At 37.6% G+C, this 16,851-nt stretch overlaps 1 protein-coding gene across 6 annotated transcripts in view; it reads left to right on the forward strand.

Annotated features, from left to right (window-relative positions):
- Positions 1-16,851, forward strand: part of RIC8B (RIC8 guanine nucleotide exchange factor B) — a 98,364-nt gene that overhangs the window by 11,664 nt on the left and 69,849 nt on the right. Inside the window, exon 1 of one of the 6 annotated variants that reach the window (XM_036083150.2) lies at positions 10,151-10,330. The exons of the other annotated variants lie outside the window; for them this stretch is intronic. The gene's annotated coding sequence lies outside the window, so the exon portion shown is untranslated. Of the gene's footprint in view, positions 1-10,150; positions 10,331-16,851 lie in introns of those variants that run through there. 6 annotated transcript variants of the gene reach the window in all.

Raw genomic sequence — 16,851 nt, forward strand, 5'->3', positions numbered from 1 at the left:
ATTTGAGAGAATCTATACTATATCTGTTGATTCATGGTGCCTTGGGACTCTGATACTAGAATCTGATAGTGCTTTTACTGGTCAAAATAAGTACATTAAGACAGAGATTCCCCCCACTCCATGTAAGTTTCAGTTGAGGCAGAGTAATTCTCCACTCAGTTGTTAATAAAGCATGTGTATTTTCTGTAGGATAGTAGCAAAACATAACATATCAAAGTATTGTTTTTTACTGCTTGCTAGATCTTTGGAGACAGTAGTTCCTGTACTGGTGTTATTTTCAGTGATAGTAGGTAGATTCCTGCTTCCTGGGAGGTCTGATATAAACATATGCAATTAGGGACCTAGCTAGCTGTCTTATTAATGGAAAAACATAGGCAAACAAAATCATTTTAGTCTCCAAGGGTTAAAATCATTAGTGACTCTTTCCCACCTAAAGCGCTAAAACTATTGGAATACTCTGAAAGACCTACATCCTATCAGCTTTTTAGGTTCTCTGTGTAGAGACATAGAATAGTAGGCATGTCTCCACATTAAACCCAGTCTGAAAATAAGAGGAACTCAAGTTACTGTCCAATTTGTTTTGCTGCCCTAGTTCTCTTTTTCTCTTTCCTAAACATGTCTCTGGAGCCTTCTTCCCACAGCTCCTTGGTAACAGCACCACCCCTTTCAACAAACTACAGGTGCTATCTTTCTGAAAAACACAATACCTTCCTTCTAAAAACTTTTATGACAACGTATAAGTAAATGTAAGGGAACAGACAGAGCCTTTCAAAAAATAAAACTTGATTATACTGAGCTTTTTAGGAATTGGTTATAAATTAATGATCTTTAGACTTAATTCCCAACACTTAGGTAGTGTTTTATATTTTTACAAAGATTTGAGTTGCAACAGTAATGCAGTAATGCTCTAAGTATGGTGAGAGTATTGCCGACCCTATTTTATGGATAAGAAAACTGAGGCTCACGTTAATGACAACTTGCTAATACTCACATGACTAGTAAGTGGCGGATCCTCAAATAGAGGATGGATTTTCTGACTGTTAAGTGCAGCTGCCACTCATTACCACTTGAGGTGTATTTCAGAGGTTTTGAAATTATGACTCACTAGCTTGTTTTCTTATTTTATTCCTTGAGACACCATTTAGGCAACTAGACTGAACTGGAAAATAGCAAAGGAAATTACCAACAAGGAGGGCTTAAGTTTTTCTAGAGAAGTAAAGTCAGATACAACTGTTATATTTTGCATATAGTGCAAATAGTTCCAGGTGCATGTGGATCATTCCAGTTGCCTTACATCCTCTACCTCTAGGCTGTGATTGTTTACCTGCACATAAACAAATACATCATGCAAATAGGTAGGATGGGGGAGAAGTATGATGAATAATCTGGAAATTTACATCTTGAGGAAATGAAATCTCTTATATTGGCTTCTAAAACACAAATGATCTCAAGACCAATAAAGAGTACTAATTGCAATAAATGTTGAAAATACATGTCATAAAATGAGTAAAAGAATTGCAGCTCTTTCACCTGTAAGATAAGAATACAGCCATATCAAATGTGGAAAACCTCAGTTGTTGTCTGAGATAAATCTTTGTGTACATAGCAATTTTCCTCAAAAGAGTGAAGTTAAAAATAGCCAAATTTTGAGTATTTTCTCATTACCTTTAAACTCACATAGATAAGCCCATTTTTTATAAAGGCAGAAGGTAATTGCTGAGTTGAGAACCTTGAAGAATAAGAACTCTGGCTTAGTTTTCTTTATATATTTCAGCCCCCCATGTGGCAGAAAATAGGCATCTGTAGTAAACACCTATTAAATAAATGGAGGGAACTTGGAGATTGAGTGAAGGCCAGAATTCCTATGACTTGTACATATTGTTTGACTTTGAATTTGATATTCTCTTAATTATACAGCAGAATCTCAATGTAATATTTATTGGAAAAAATGGATACAAAAGTATTCATACAGTATGATCACAATCATGTAAAAGTAATAACTATACAAAGAAAAATGACTGTAAGGAAATTTACTAAGTGGTGGCTGTCTGAATATTATTACTGTAGATGATATTTTTCTTTCCCTTTTCTATATTTAAATAGAGAATTACAGTAGATTATGATTTAAGAATATGGTAATTACATAACATTATATATCCTATTCTTCTATAGTAGTGTGATTAGAGGCATAAGCAAAGACCAATACTTTTTTAAAATCATTTATTTTCCCTAAAATTGAGCCTTCTTGATTATCTTATATATGCCTTTGGAGGGGAACATAAAAAATGTTACTGGTTTGGAAATAATATTACTTGTGGAGCCAGTTTATGGTGTGAAATAAATTTATATGAACATGAAAGTTCATTCTACCATTTGAAATTTTCTTCTTTTTACTTTTTCCCCTCAGACTTGAATGTACTTGGCATATTAGTAGAGATCTCTGTAGTCCAAAAATATTTTTTCAATAATTCCTGTGTGCCAAGTCCTGTGTTAGACCTTGGTTGCTAAGTTGGCTATTTGCCTGTGGTGTGTGGTTTGGCACTTTCTTAGCTACAGATGCATACTAAAGATTGCCATTGTAGACTCTAGAAAATGAATGGGTAAATTTCCATATTAGATTCCCCTAAGGAAAATGTGCCAAGACAGAACCATTGATTCTATACTGTGAATCCATGCTTAGGAATAACTCAGGTCATGATGCTTGCTTTGAAAGCCCTTTACACTTATTTTAGTTATTTGAAATTGTTAAACTCCAGTTTTTGCTAAAACAGAATGAGCTTTATATGTCTTGTAAATTTGACTCAAATTTTTTTTTTTTTTTTTTTTTTTTTTTTTTTAAAGATTTTATTTGACAGAGAGAAACACAGCGAGAGAGGGAACACAAGCAGAGGGAGTGGGAGAGGGAGAAGCAGGCTTCCCGCTGAGCAGGGAGCCCGATGCGGGGCTCGATCCCAGGACCCTGGGACCATGACCTGAGCCGAAGGCAGACGCTTAACGACTGAGCCACCCAGGCGCCCCAAATTTGACTCAAATTTTATTTGATGTCTCACCTTAGAGAATACTTTGACAAATGATGCAAGTACAGCTCTTATTTAGAAGACAGTAACTTTAAAGATAATCATTTTCAACATCTTGATTTCTTTAAAACACACATGCGTGCACGCACGCACACACACACACACACACACACAAGCATCCTAAACCTTTTACTTTTTAAAGTTCCTGTCCAGTTGGGATCTGGCATAAAACTTGACTTAGAAGGGCTGAATTGTATCATAGGCCAAGGTGAATGCCTCATAGTAGTTCAAAATAATTTAAATTTCATTTCAGGCTCCGTTTTTTATTTTGGATGTTTGCAAAGGCAATGAAAGACTAAGTGTAGGGAGAAAGAATAAAACAGCTGTTCTGACTTAGCAGGCCATAGATGTGGTCTTTGGATTACTTTTTAGGATTTCTTTCTCAGAATAATAAGAATAGTATCTCTAATTTGTACTTTAGAGTTTCAGATTCATTTTCTCATACAAAACAAAACAAAACAACAACTCATCAAGAAGTTCCACTTCCAGTCATGACAGTATGAGGAATTCTATAGACCTGTTCCCCACTGAAACTGGTGAAAATTATTTTTAAAAAAAACAATCATTTAAAGTCTCTGGAAATAGTCCTAAGAGCATAGTCAATGAAGAAATACTTGTTCAAGAAAATCTACTAAAACTCAGTAAGAAAAGTGAAAGTCTATGGTATTTGAACTGAGACCTGCTCCCTCCCCACTATTAGCTGAGTGAGATGGAAACTGTTCTCCAAACTGATGCATTCAAGAACATAGAGCTCTCTCTTTCCTCAGTTCTCAGGTGGAAGGCTATCTTCCCAGTAGGGATGTAAGATCAGCATTTCTCATCCTGCCCCAGCTACCTGTTGCTGAGACTAAATTCTGGGTGAGTGCAGTTGAGAGGTGGGGTCCCCCTCCTTTCACCCAGGCCCCCCCCCCTCCACGGGACAGAGGCTCTACTGTGAATATGGCACCACGGATAATAGAGGCGCCCCAATTGCCCTTGCCCTGGCCTGTGGGATGCAGATTCTACGCTGGGAGAGGCAAGCTGAGGATAGCTGGGGCTGCTGTTCCTCTGTCCCCTCATCAAGCTCTCAAGAGGTATCACCCAGAGAGAAGCATGACATTGTCTTTGCCCCCAGCATCAGAACCAGAGCTCAGAAACTGTGCCCAGAGGAATAAGCAGACCTTATAAAAGAGATCTCTGAATCTCTCTCAGAAGGAACCAACATCATTTGCAACAGAGTGTGAAGTGCATGCCTGAGGGTGCAGGTTGTGGTGAAAGGAACTGGAGGGAGATTGATAGTCATTGGAGATGCAGGCTAACCAGAAGACTGGCTAGTTTGCTAGAGAGAAAAGGGGAAAGAGGCAGCTGGGAGGAACCCTCCTGTGGTTCGAACAAATCCTAAATACTGACCTCAGGGACTATCCCTTCAAAGGAGCCCTAATAGATTGGTTCAGTTTGTGGAGCAATTTATGCCCAGGACATTGTTGAAGACAATAAATCAATCAGCTGGTAGTTAGTGGAACTTAACAGCTGGGTGTGGTCAGGGAAAGAGAGGGTCAAAGAGGAGCCCGCCAAAGCCACTGTCATTTTAGGATGACTGTGGCATAACTGAGGGTGAGCCCCCTGAGGAGCAACATCTGTAGAGAGGGAGAGGGAGAATATACTTAACTAAAATAACTCATCCAGTCACTGAGTAAATAACAATAGCAAGTCTTGGAGGGTAGATGCAGTATGTAGTGTTACTACTATGTATTATATAAAATGTCCAGTTTCTAAAAAAAATATGAGACATGTGAAGAAACCAGAAAGATGGCCTATACACTAGGGGAAAAGCAGGTGACAGAAACTGTGAGAATGACCAGATGTTGGGTTTAACAGACAAAGACTTCAAGGTAGCCGTTATACTTATATTCAGAGAACTAAAGGAAGCCATGATTTAAAAAGTAATGCAAGGGTTGATGACAATGTCACATCAAATGAAGAATATCAGTACAAAGAGAGAAATTGTTAGAAGGAAAAAGAACCAAATGGAAATTTTGGAGTTGAAAGATACAATAAAGTACAGTAACTGAAATAAAAATTCACTAAAGGGGCTCAACATTAGGTTGAAACTGGCAGAAGAAAGAATAAACAAACTTGACGATAAATCAGTAGAGAGTATACAAGGTAAATAACAGAGAAAAAAGAATAAAGAAAAGTAAAGAAAGACTCAGAAATATGGGACAACATTAATGCCAACAGATACAGATAATGGGAGTACCAGAAGGAGAGGAGAGAGAGAATGAAGGAAAAATATTGAAAGAAGTGATGGCTAAAAATTTCCCAAATTTATTGGAAAACCATCTACACATCCAGGAAGCTTAATAATTCTAAGTAGGATAAAGTCAGAGATCCACAAACAAATACGTCATTAGTAAAAATGCTAAAAGCCAAAGACAAGGAGAAACTCTTGAAAGCAGCAAGAGAAAAATGATTCATCATTTACAAGGGAAGCTCTACAAAACATACAGCTGACTTCTCAAAAATGTAGGCCAGTGGCAGTGGGATAACATTCATTTAGCTCAGAAAAAACCTCAACCAAAATTCTATTACCAGCAGAGCTATCTTTTAACAGTGCAAGGAAGATAAAGACATTTCCAGATAAATAAAAAACTGAAAGAATTTGTTCCAGACCCACCTTACAAGAATACTAAAAGTTCTTTAGACTGAAAACAAGTGACCCCAAACTGCAGTTTGAATTTACATGAAGAAAGAAAAAGCACTGGTAAAGGTAATTATGTAATTGTAAAAGACAATATAAATGCATACATTTCTCCTTTCTTAACTGATTTTAAAACCATTTATATAAAACAATATGTATATAATGTATTGTTGAGCCAGTAACATATAGAAATGTAATATATTTGCCAAATAGCACAAAGGTAGATAAGAGCAAAGCTGTATTAGACTAAGGAAGTGACTCCAGATAGTAATTCAGATCCTCAAGAACAAATCAAGAGAATCCAAAAAGATAAATAAGAAGGCTAATATAACAAAATGTATAAGTATATGCTTGTTTTCCTTTCTCCTCAGTGTCTTTAAAAGACAAAATTTATATATTAAGTAATAGTTATCATGATATATTGTTGGGTTTGTAACATTCATAGATATATATAACAATAATGCCACAAAAAGAGGGGAAGGGAATAGCACGTAGAAATAATGTTTCTATATCTTACTGGAATTAATATAAATCTGGAGCTGATTTTGAAAAGATATATATGCTAAGTAAGCCCTTGAGCAAGAACCAAGAAAACTTAGACTCTGGAAATAACTCAATTTTTAGGAAAACCACAAAATGTTGCTGAAAGAATTAAATAAAATCTAATAAATGAGAAGACATTTCATGGAAGACTGACTTTTGTTAAAATGGCAGTACTTCGCATATTGATCTACAGATTAAATAATTACCTTTTAGAATTCCAAGTTGCTTCTTTGTAGAAATTGACAAGACAGTTCTAAGAGTCATATGGAATTGAAAGGGTTTCAGAATAGCCAGAACAATCTTGAACAAACTTGGCTCACAATTCCTGATTTCAAAATGTACTACCAAGCAACAGTATGCAAGAGAGTGTGGTACTGGCATGAGGATAGATTAAATAAATATATGTATATACATATAGATCAATGAGAGACTATCAAGAGTCCAGAAATAAACCCATGTGTCTCTGGTCAACTAATTTTTGACAAGGATGGCAAGACCATTCAATTGGGGAAAGAACAGTCATTTAACACATGGTGCTATGACAGCTAGATAGTCCCATTTAAAGAATGAAGCTAAACCTTTACCTCATACCATTTACAAAAGTTAACTCAATGGATTAGACCCAAATGTAAGAGCTAAAACCATAAAACTCTTAGAAGAAAACAGAGATAAATCTTCATGACCCAGAATTTGGCAGTGGATTCTTAGATATGACCCCAAAAGCACAAGCAACAAAAGCAAAAAATAGATAAATTGGACTTCATCAAAGTTAATTTGTGCCTCTAGGGACACTGTTAGGAAAATGAAAAGACAACCCACAGGATGGGAGACAGTATTTTCAAATCATATATCTGGTAAGAGACTTGTATCTAGACTACATAAAGAACTCAACAAAAAGACAACCCAAGTAGAAAATGGGCAAAGGATCCAAATAGACATTTTCCCAAAGATATACAATTGGCCAGTAAACACATGATCAAAATGATAACTTGACGTCATTAATCACCAGGGAAATGCAAATCAAAGCCACAGTGAGATTCCAGTTCACATTCGCTGGTATGGCTAGAATAAAAAAATCAGATAATAACAAGTGTTGTAAAGGACGTGGAGAAATAAAAAACCTCATACCTTACTGGTGAGAATATAAAATTGTGCAGCCATTTTAGAAAACAGTCTGGCAGTTTCTCAAAAGGTTAAACTCAACAATTCTACTCATAGGTATCTACACAAAAGAAACGAAGAGATATGTCCACGCAAAAACTTGTATGTGAATGTTTACAGCAACATTATTCATAATAGCCAAAAGGTAGAAACAACCCAAATGTCTATCAATTTGTGAATGGATAAACAAAACATGTTAACCATGCAATGAAGCATTATTCAGCCAAAAATAATAATAAAGTAATTGATAAGTGCTACAACATGGATAAACTTTGAAAACATGCTAAGTGAAAGAAGCCATACAGAGGTTACATAACGCATGATTCCATTTATATGAAATGTCTAAAGATCTGTAGACAGATCTGTAGTAACAAAGCTGATTAGTTGTTGCATAGGGGCTAGAGAGAGAGGGGAATGGGGAGTTAACTTCTGACTATTGGATTTCTTTTTTGGTAAGGAGAATGTTCTAAAATGAGACAGTGATGATGATGGTTGTACATGCATGAGTATACTGAAAACCAGTGCGTTGTACACTTTTTTTTTTTTAAAGATTTTATTTATTTATTTATTTATTTGAGAGAGAAACAGCATGAGAGGGGAGAGGGTCAGAGGCAGAAGCAGGCTCCTCGATGAGCCGGGAGCCCGATGTGGGACTCGATCCCAGGACTCGGGGACCATGACCTGAGCCAAAGGCAGTTGCTTAACCAACTGAGCCACCCAGGTGCCCCAGTGAATTGTACACTTTTAACAGGGTGAACTTTATGATATGTGAATTATATCTCGATAAAGCTTGTTATTAAATACTAGTAGGTAACATACACTACCTGTCCATCATCATTCTAAGCAGTGTATGAATATTAACATGTTTAATCCTCACAACCAGGCTATAAAGTAGGTACTGTTATTTTGCTTTGCAGATGAGGAAACTAAGGCACACAGGAAGTTACTTGCCTAAACTAGTGATGTGCGAGGCCATGATCCTAGCCCAGGCAGTCTGTCTCCACAGCCCATGTGCTACACCATACTGCCACTCATTAATAATTGAATTGACCTGTTGTATAGCTTAGGAATTGATTCTATTCATTTTCTGATTTTAGGCTTCTAAAATTTGAAACTTGATGCAGAGCATAAACAAAGCTTTGACACTGAGCTAATTATCAGCATTGACAGGAAACAGAAGATCATGCTTTGCAGCATGACTGGATAGGATAGTATGTAGTGTCAGCTCTCCCCTTAAGCCGTGCAGTACTTGATCATAAGGAATTAGGCATGCTGCAGATTTTTTTTTTTTTTGCCAAAAATGTACGGTTTCTTTTTCTTAGCAGTTAGCTCTTTTCTCCCTTACAAAGTTTGATTGTGTACTAAGGAAAGGGGAGAACATGTATGTCTATCTTTGACTAATTAAAAATTCCTCGGGACCTGAAAGAGTTACTGACTGAACAGACATCTCCAGTGTTCTCAACTTCCCCATTTATAGATGGAAAATTGAGAAGTTGATTTGCCCAAGGTCACAATTAATGAATGGAAGAGCTAAGACTCAACCCAGGTCCTCTGTCTCCTTTTCTGCCTTCAGTGCTCCTCCTCAGGGAACTCACAGTGTCATAAGGGACCCAGAATATCTTCCAGTACTGTGATTCCTTCTAAGGTATCTTGCACCAAGGGTCACCACACTCTGAATACTTTCAGTAACAGGAAGCTCACAGCAGCCCCTCTGCTGTCAGATAGCTTTAATTGTTAGAGAGCTTTTACTTAATATGAACTCTAAATCTGCTTTGGTTGATTCCCCTACTTTACCCATATCCCTCTCTGCCTCTACCTTTGTCCACTGTTCGGTTTGTTTCCCTAGCTCCTTTCTGCCACAGCATCTCTATCATTTTTTCCCCACTTATTGCCTAACACTCATATTTATCAAGAAGCTTTCTCTGGCTGAATTCTGTATAGTTTATTCCTTCAGTCTTTTAATACACAGCTTAAATTGCTATATATTGAAATACGTTTATATTCCTTATTCATTCATTTTACACATGTTCAATCTTCCTAATATATAAACAACTTGAGTCATGCGCTTTTTAGCTCCCCAACCCAAAATAGACTTCTTGTCACTTAGAATTTATTTCTCTTGAATAATTTGCATGTATTTGAATTTTAAGTTGGGAACATTTTGAGTTGTGTGCCTATATGGGGGCTGAGTACACAAGTGCTCAGTAATGGACACTATAGCTTCCAAGTGAACACCATAGAATCTATAAAATTAATACATAATTGCAATGTTATGTTTATAACATCAGCATTTTCCTTTTTCTTTTTTTTTTCTTTTTTTTTTTAAAGATTTTATTTATTTATTTGACAGAGAGAGACACAGTGAGAGAGTGAACACAAGCAGGGGGAGTGGGAGAGGGAGAAGCAGGCTTCCCGCGGAGCAGGGAGCCCGATGCGGGGCTCGATCCCAGGACCCTGGGATCATGACCTGAGCCGAAGGCAGACGCTTAACGACTGAGCCACCCAGGCGCCTCAGCATTTTCCTTTTTCAAGTGGCTTTGCCATTAAAAGACAAATACAGATAAAAATTTCCTAGCCATATTGTGCCTGTGTGGAGTATGCCTGTTAATGTTTGTCCATCTGGCCGTCTTTATGATGTGAGGTGCATTAGCCTCTACTCTACCTCAAGCTGAAGATTTTTAAATATATAACCTCATTTAATATTTGTAAGCCCTAGATGTTATTCCTATTTTTAGAGATGAAGAAATGAGGCACAAGTGATTTCAAGAAATTTGCTCAAGATCACATAGCCACAAGGGCAAAGCTAGTGCTTGAAGCCAGGTGCTTTCTTCACTTCATTTGTACTGTTTCCCAAGAAGAATCATATAAGGTGAATAACATCGTAGAGAATGTTCTCTTAGATGCTATCTATATTAACTAATGACCGTAACTCTGTGATACAGATACATTTCTTACGCATGAGGAAATTTAGCTTTAGATAAAGAAAATTGCTCCAGATCCAGGTTCAGAAGATAGTAGTACTAGGGACTAGAGAGAAAGTAAATACTCTGTTCTGTGCTTTTTCTGCTACATCACTAGTGTCTTCGTGTGCGTTTTTTTTTTTTTTAAGATTTTATTTATTTATTTATTTATTTATTTGTCAGAGAGAGCAAATACAGGCAGGGGGGGAGGAAGAGGGAGAAGCAGGCTCCCCACCGAGCAGAGAGCCCGATGTGGGACTCAATCCCCGGACCCTGGGATCATGACCTGAGCCAAAGGCAGCCACTTAATGACTGAGCCACCCAGGCATCCCTTCATGTGTCTCTAAGGATCTCTAAATCTCACAACTGTCTCATTGGGACACCTTAACTTCCCTCTTGTCCCTCTTCTCAGCTATCTTAGTCTGCTCTGGCTACCATTAACACAATGCCATAGACTGGATGGCTTGCTTAAACAACAGATTTATTTCTCACAGTTTTGGAAGCTATGGGAAGTCCACGATCAGGGTGCCAGCAATAGGTTTCACCCTGAGGCCTTTTCTCTTCCCTTGTAGGTGGCTGCCATCACACTGTGTGCTCACGTGACCTCTTTGTGCAGAGAGGGGTGGGGGGAGACTGTGAGTGAGCTAGCTCTCTAGTGTTTCTTCTTATAAAGACACTAATTCCATTGGACCAGGGCCCCTCCCTAATGACCTCACCTCACCCTAATTAGCTCCCCAAAGCCCCATCTCTCAATACCAACATATTGGGGGTTAGGGCTTCAACATAGAATTTAATGGGGACACAAACATTCAGTCCGTAACATCAGCTTACCACCAGAGTGCCCCCTGACCATCTTCTGTACATACCTGGGCCATTACAGCTGAGAACCAGGGATTCAGAGATAGAGTAATTAGTACGGAGTGAATAGTTCAGTGTTGTGGGGTAGATGGCATTGGACACAAAGCAAAGAAATCCTGAAGAGACTATATAGGAAAAGACTTTGATAAACTGAAAAAGGCAAAGGAGCTGTAGAGATCCATGGGACCATGATGTCTATTAGCCACTAAGCTATGAGATATATGTTGTGACAGTGTCCATCTTCCAGCCCTGTTAGTACACTGCATAATCAGACTACAGCTTGTGCTAGGAATTTGCCGAAGATTAAATGAGATAACGACCCTTATTTGGTAAATTATAATAAGCAACAAATGATGATACTTTTGTATGTGCCAGTATATTAAAATACTAAAATATGTTTTACATAGGTAGTGAAGAAAAGGGCTTTCTGAAAAATAAAAAGACTCTTAAGTAGTAAGAGAAGCAGAGTTGGCTGGTACTGTATTTGAAGAGAAATAAAAAGTTTGACATGCCCATTTCTGCCCTCAGTCAAGAAAGGATGGGCAGCTGATTGATTTTGTGTTTCCATTTACACCTAAGTGGTCTTTCCTATCCCTTAATGAACTCTTGATGATGCAACATGTCTTTCTCAGGATTGCTAATTAGCAAAAAAAACTTGAGCCAAACTTATGTAATTGTTGTTCCTCTGCGCTCTTTTCAGTCTTTTTGGCAGGATTAACATGGTATAGAACATAGCCAGAAGCATTGTCTTACTGAAAAGTGTACATGTGCAGTAAGGGAACTAGAGGTGAAATTTAGGAAGTGAGATAAAACCTTACTCACAAGGACAGTATCCATTACATAAAAAGTGAGAATTACCATCACCTCCCATACTACAAGCAGGAAAAGAAGCATACAAGAGTGCACAGATAAAATATTAAGCTAACTATCAAATGGACCCAGCTGTGTGAGTATTCATTTAGAAAATTTCATCTTTAGCTTTTTATAAAGAAATTCCGAATTTGACCTTCAGAATCCTTTCTCCAACTTTTATTAAGAGCACAGTTTAGAATTCTGGCGGTGAGTCAGTGATTGTTTAATATTTTTATAAAATACAAATTTTTAATAGGTCTGTCTTGTAGAACTGACAACACTGTTCCAACTGTTAATTATAGTAAGCTTATTTTAGAATTTAATACCTCTCTCTCTCTTTTTCTGTCTTGTGTGCACACACATACACTCACACACTCACGTGTGCTGTACACAGAGGGCAAAAGTTTAGAACTATCAGATTTAGGTGGCTGACCTTCAACTCCAGTTACGAACTAAAATTAGATCCCTGTGGAATATATATCCAGTGACATCCATCAGAGGAGACAGTAGGCACAACCTTGAGAGGCCAGGGAGGTGTCATCCAATGGATCCTGCGTTAGCTACAATATTCCTTTCATGTCTTATTTTTTAATCTTAAAAATTCATGTGACTTTTTGTACTGTGAGTTTTAATGTATTTGTTTATGTTCATGTAGAAATTCTTCCCCACCCTGCCCCCACTAAATCTTTTAGTAAACCAGTGGTTAAAGAGGATGTACTAGGATTGTCCTGTGACTTTAAGTATCCTTGGCACTGTGCCACATCTCCCAGATGAATGTGCATAGTCTATTTTAAGAGTGGGGTCCTATCCCATCGCTACAGGAGCACTGGTTGGAACGAGAGCATAAATCAAGCATGTGGTTAATTTTGTGGACCTAATGGACAAAAAGTGGGTGGGCGGGAGTCCATTCTTACTAAAGAGAAAGTAGTAGACTCTAAGAATGGGTATTCACTACCATGAAAATAGACGAGCAGAAACATTAATAATAAAAAAGTGATAATAAATAGAACAATGTTTAAGGACTTAATTTGTTTATTGAAGGAGGAAAAAAATCAGTCCTCAATAATTCCTTTCACAGGCCTAGTTTAACCCAGAATTGCTTTGAATGTTGGAACACCCACTTTTGCTTTATTTTCTTATACCAGTAGAATGAGTAGAGAGTAGGACTGAGAGGTAAGAATCTGAGTCCCATTTCCCATTGTAGCTTTCTGTGCTACATTAAGCAAACAATGTAGCCTCCCTCAGAGTTTTCATATCTGTAAAATAAAAGAAATATTCCCTAGTCCTGAGTATATTATGAGGTATTATTTTTTAAAAGGATTCTGTGGTCAAACAAATAAAGGAAGTATCAGTTTTTTAAAAATTAAACAGGTTTCTTTTCCATAGTACATCTGAGAATCTTTAATACTTTAGTGAGCTTTGTAAGTTTGTCAGACTTATTCTCCCTAATATCCACTTTTTTATAGAACCTTTTGCACTGCTAATGTTTGCTAATATTAAATAGTCACTATAGCCCCTTCTAACTCTTAATATTCTGATTCTCTCAATTATACTCATTTTGTTTGGCTCTTCAACTGTTTTCTGGCCTGTAGTTATTGTAGGGTTACTGCCAAGTTGAACTCAGTGCCTGTGCTGTGTGTGTCCCCTGCCCCTCTTTCCAGCTTGAACTGGAAAGTTACTACATTTTCCTGTTTCTTACAAATAAAACAGACATTAGTCCATGTTTTTAGCAATGTTCACTTTCTCTGTTCACTGTTGTTTCATTTTGATTTAGTTATTCAATCATTGGCCCATTTTTATTCTAAATTCATCTACAAATCTTTACCTATATTTCCCAACTAATAGTAAAGATTTTTAAATCTCAGCTCATTAAATCCTTTCGATAAGTACTGATGTTAGAGAGAAAATTACATGTCAAATCTACATATAGGCTTATTATTTCAATCAGAAAAACAAGCCTTAAAGATACTGCTGTTGGCTGAGATCTTTAATTATAGGTCTTGTTCTTGGAAGTGTACAATTTTAGCTCTTACTGTGTACCATTATCTCATTTACTAAAACAACACTGTAGTGTATATTATCCCCATTTTACACAAATGAAAATGAAGCTCAGAAAAACCAAGTAACTTGCCCAGATCTCACAGGTAAAAACAATGACAAAGTGAAGACTGACTCTGGAAGTCATAAGTCATATTCTTTTTTTTCTTTTTTTTTTTTTAAGAGAGAGTGCTCCCATGAGCCGCCGCCAGGATGGGAGGGGTATGGTGCAGAGGGAGAGAGAGAGAATCTTAAGCAGGCTCCACACCCAGGATGGAGCCCAGCATTGGGCTGGATCTCATGACCCTGAGGTCTTGACCTGAGCCGAAATCAAGAGTCAGACACTTAACCGACTGAGCCACCCAGGTGCCCCTAGAAGTCATATTCTTTATTACAGCATGTAGCCTCTTAATAAATTATAGTAATACTATATATGGCATATGCATTATAGTTATAATGTTAAATAACGTTTATTGAGTATTTATTTTATTCTAGGGCAGCACATGCACACCTGTCTCATTTAATTCCCCCAACAACCCTATGAAGTAGGTACTGTCATACCTGTTTTACAGATAAGGAAATTTAAAAAGTTGACTAATTTATTCTAAATCATACACATAAATAAGTGGTACCTAGGAATTAAGGCCAGAGCTTTAATGACCTATCTGGACATAATACTCTATATTTAACACAGAGTGCTTTGAAGATGTAGCACTTAGTATATATGCATGTGTATATATTCAGCATATTTGATAGCATCTTTGTACCTGTGGAACAAAAGAAATAATATCAGACAAATCCTGCCCCTCCAAAGCTGATGAAAGAGGTAAGAAATTTCCAGAAATACAATTCAAGGTCAGGTGTGTGTTAAGTGCTATAAAACTGGTAGAGGTAGAAGAGGTTACTTCCTAAAGATTACAAAGACGACATTTGCCTTGAAGGTACAAGGCAAAGTATTGGGAAGGTCAGGGTTTAAGAAGACATTCTAAGTACAGGAAATAACATGAGAAGAGGCACATACATTCACATAGGTAGTAGAGAGTAGGTTTCTTAGCCCAGATCAAGGATATTGTGACAATAAGTAGTTGAGTATGAGTTTTGGAAAGGTGGACTTATGGGGGACTTAAGATTTGACCCCCTTCTAGCTAACGAGTGTAGGTGTATTTTATTTGAGGTGTCCACTGGGACAATTATGGAGAAATGTCTACCAAGAAATATCATTTTCTTTTTGCTGCCAGCTTTAGAAAGTGGGTCCCCTATCTCCTGAATGACTGATACCTCCATCAACCAAGTTGTCCAGGTTAGAAATCTGAGAGGCTCCTTGTCTCTTTCTTCACCCTTGACATCCAGTCATTTCGCCAATCATTCAGTCAGTTCTACTTCTTTAAAATCTCTTTGATTTCATTTTTTTTTAAGCTCTACGCCCAGTGTGCGGCTTGAACTCAGGACCCGAAGACCAAGAGTCACATGCTGTACAAACTGAGCCAGCCAGGCACCCCTTAAAAATCTCTTAGCTTTCTATTTCTCTGCCTTAGTTTACACTACCATCATTTTTCATCTTATTAACCATTTCTGGTTCTGTTCCCTTTCTTGTGCATTCTCCATATTACCATCAGAATGATAATTCCAAAGCACAAATCTAATGTCATCCCCTTGCTTAATATCTTACAGTAAGTTCCCCCATTTCCCTCTGGATTAATTCCAACTCTTCATTCTCTTCATCATACAGGCATGGACTAGTATATCTTCTCTTTAAAAAAAAAAAAAAAAGAAAGAAAGAAAGAAGGGCACCTGGGTGGCTCAGTCGGTTAAGTGGCTACCTTTGGCTCAGGTCATGATCCCAGGGTCCTGGGATCGAGCCCCACGTCGGGCTCCCTGCTCAGCGGAGAGCCTGCTTCTCCCTCTCCCTTGCCTGCTGCTCTGCCCACTTGTGCTCTCTCTCTGTCAAATAAATAAATAAAATCTTGAAAGAAAGAAAGAAAAAAATGACCTCTCTTGAGGTTATAGTCCCTCTTATTACCATCCTATTTATCTGTTTCCTTATAGTCATATGTATTGAAAGGTATGTACTTCTCTCTGCACTTTCTTATCTCCCAAATACTACGCAGAAACTGCTTTTATCAAGGTCATTGGTGATCTAGCATTGCCACATTCTTATGCTACTTGATCTTTCATCAGCATTTGAAGCAGTTGACTACTCCCTCTATAAAATACTTCCCTGTCTTGTCTTCCAGAACACCACACTCCTAAATTTCCTCTTGCTTCTAGCTGCAACTCCTAATCTCTTTCATCAGGTTCTCTTCCTTCCAGCCTCTAAGTGTTGGCATTTTTCAGGACTCTTAGTCCCTCTATTTTCTATATATTGTATTCTAGGCAATCTATTCCTATAGCTCCAAACACCTTTACTCATAGAGAAGACATAGCCCTGGTGGCTGCTTAAGGCACAACTAGGCCAACTTGGTCTAACTCTTGGTATTAGATATAGAGGGTAGTTGCTTAGTCATTGAGGTGAAATATAACTTTCGTTACTTACAGAATGATGGTACAAGAGGTTCTGTATGAGGTATTGATGAGACATATTTCAGATGTGTGTTTTATTTAAGTTTAAAGCTAAGCTGTTGCAACAAAGGGACCCCAAGATAGAAGTGATTTAAGGAATACTGGTGTTTTATTACCTTTTCAA

Source organism: Halichoerus grypus, chromosome 6 (assembly GCF_964656455.1).
Source record: "Halichoerus grypus chromosome 6, mHalGry1.hap1.1, whole genome shotgun sequence".
NCBI classification, from domain to species: domain Eukaryota; kingdom Metazoa; phylum Chordata; class Mammalia; order Carnivora; family Phocidae; genus Halichoerus; species Halichoerus grypus.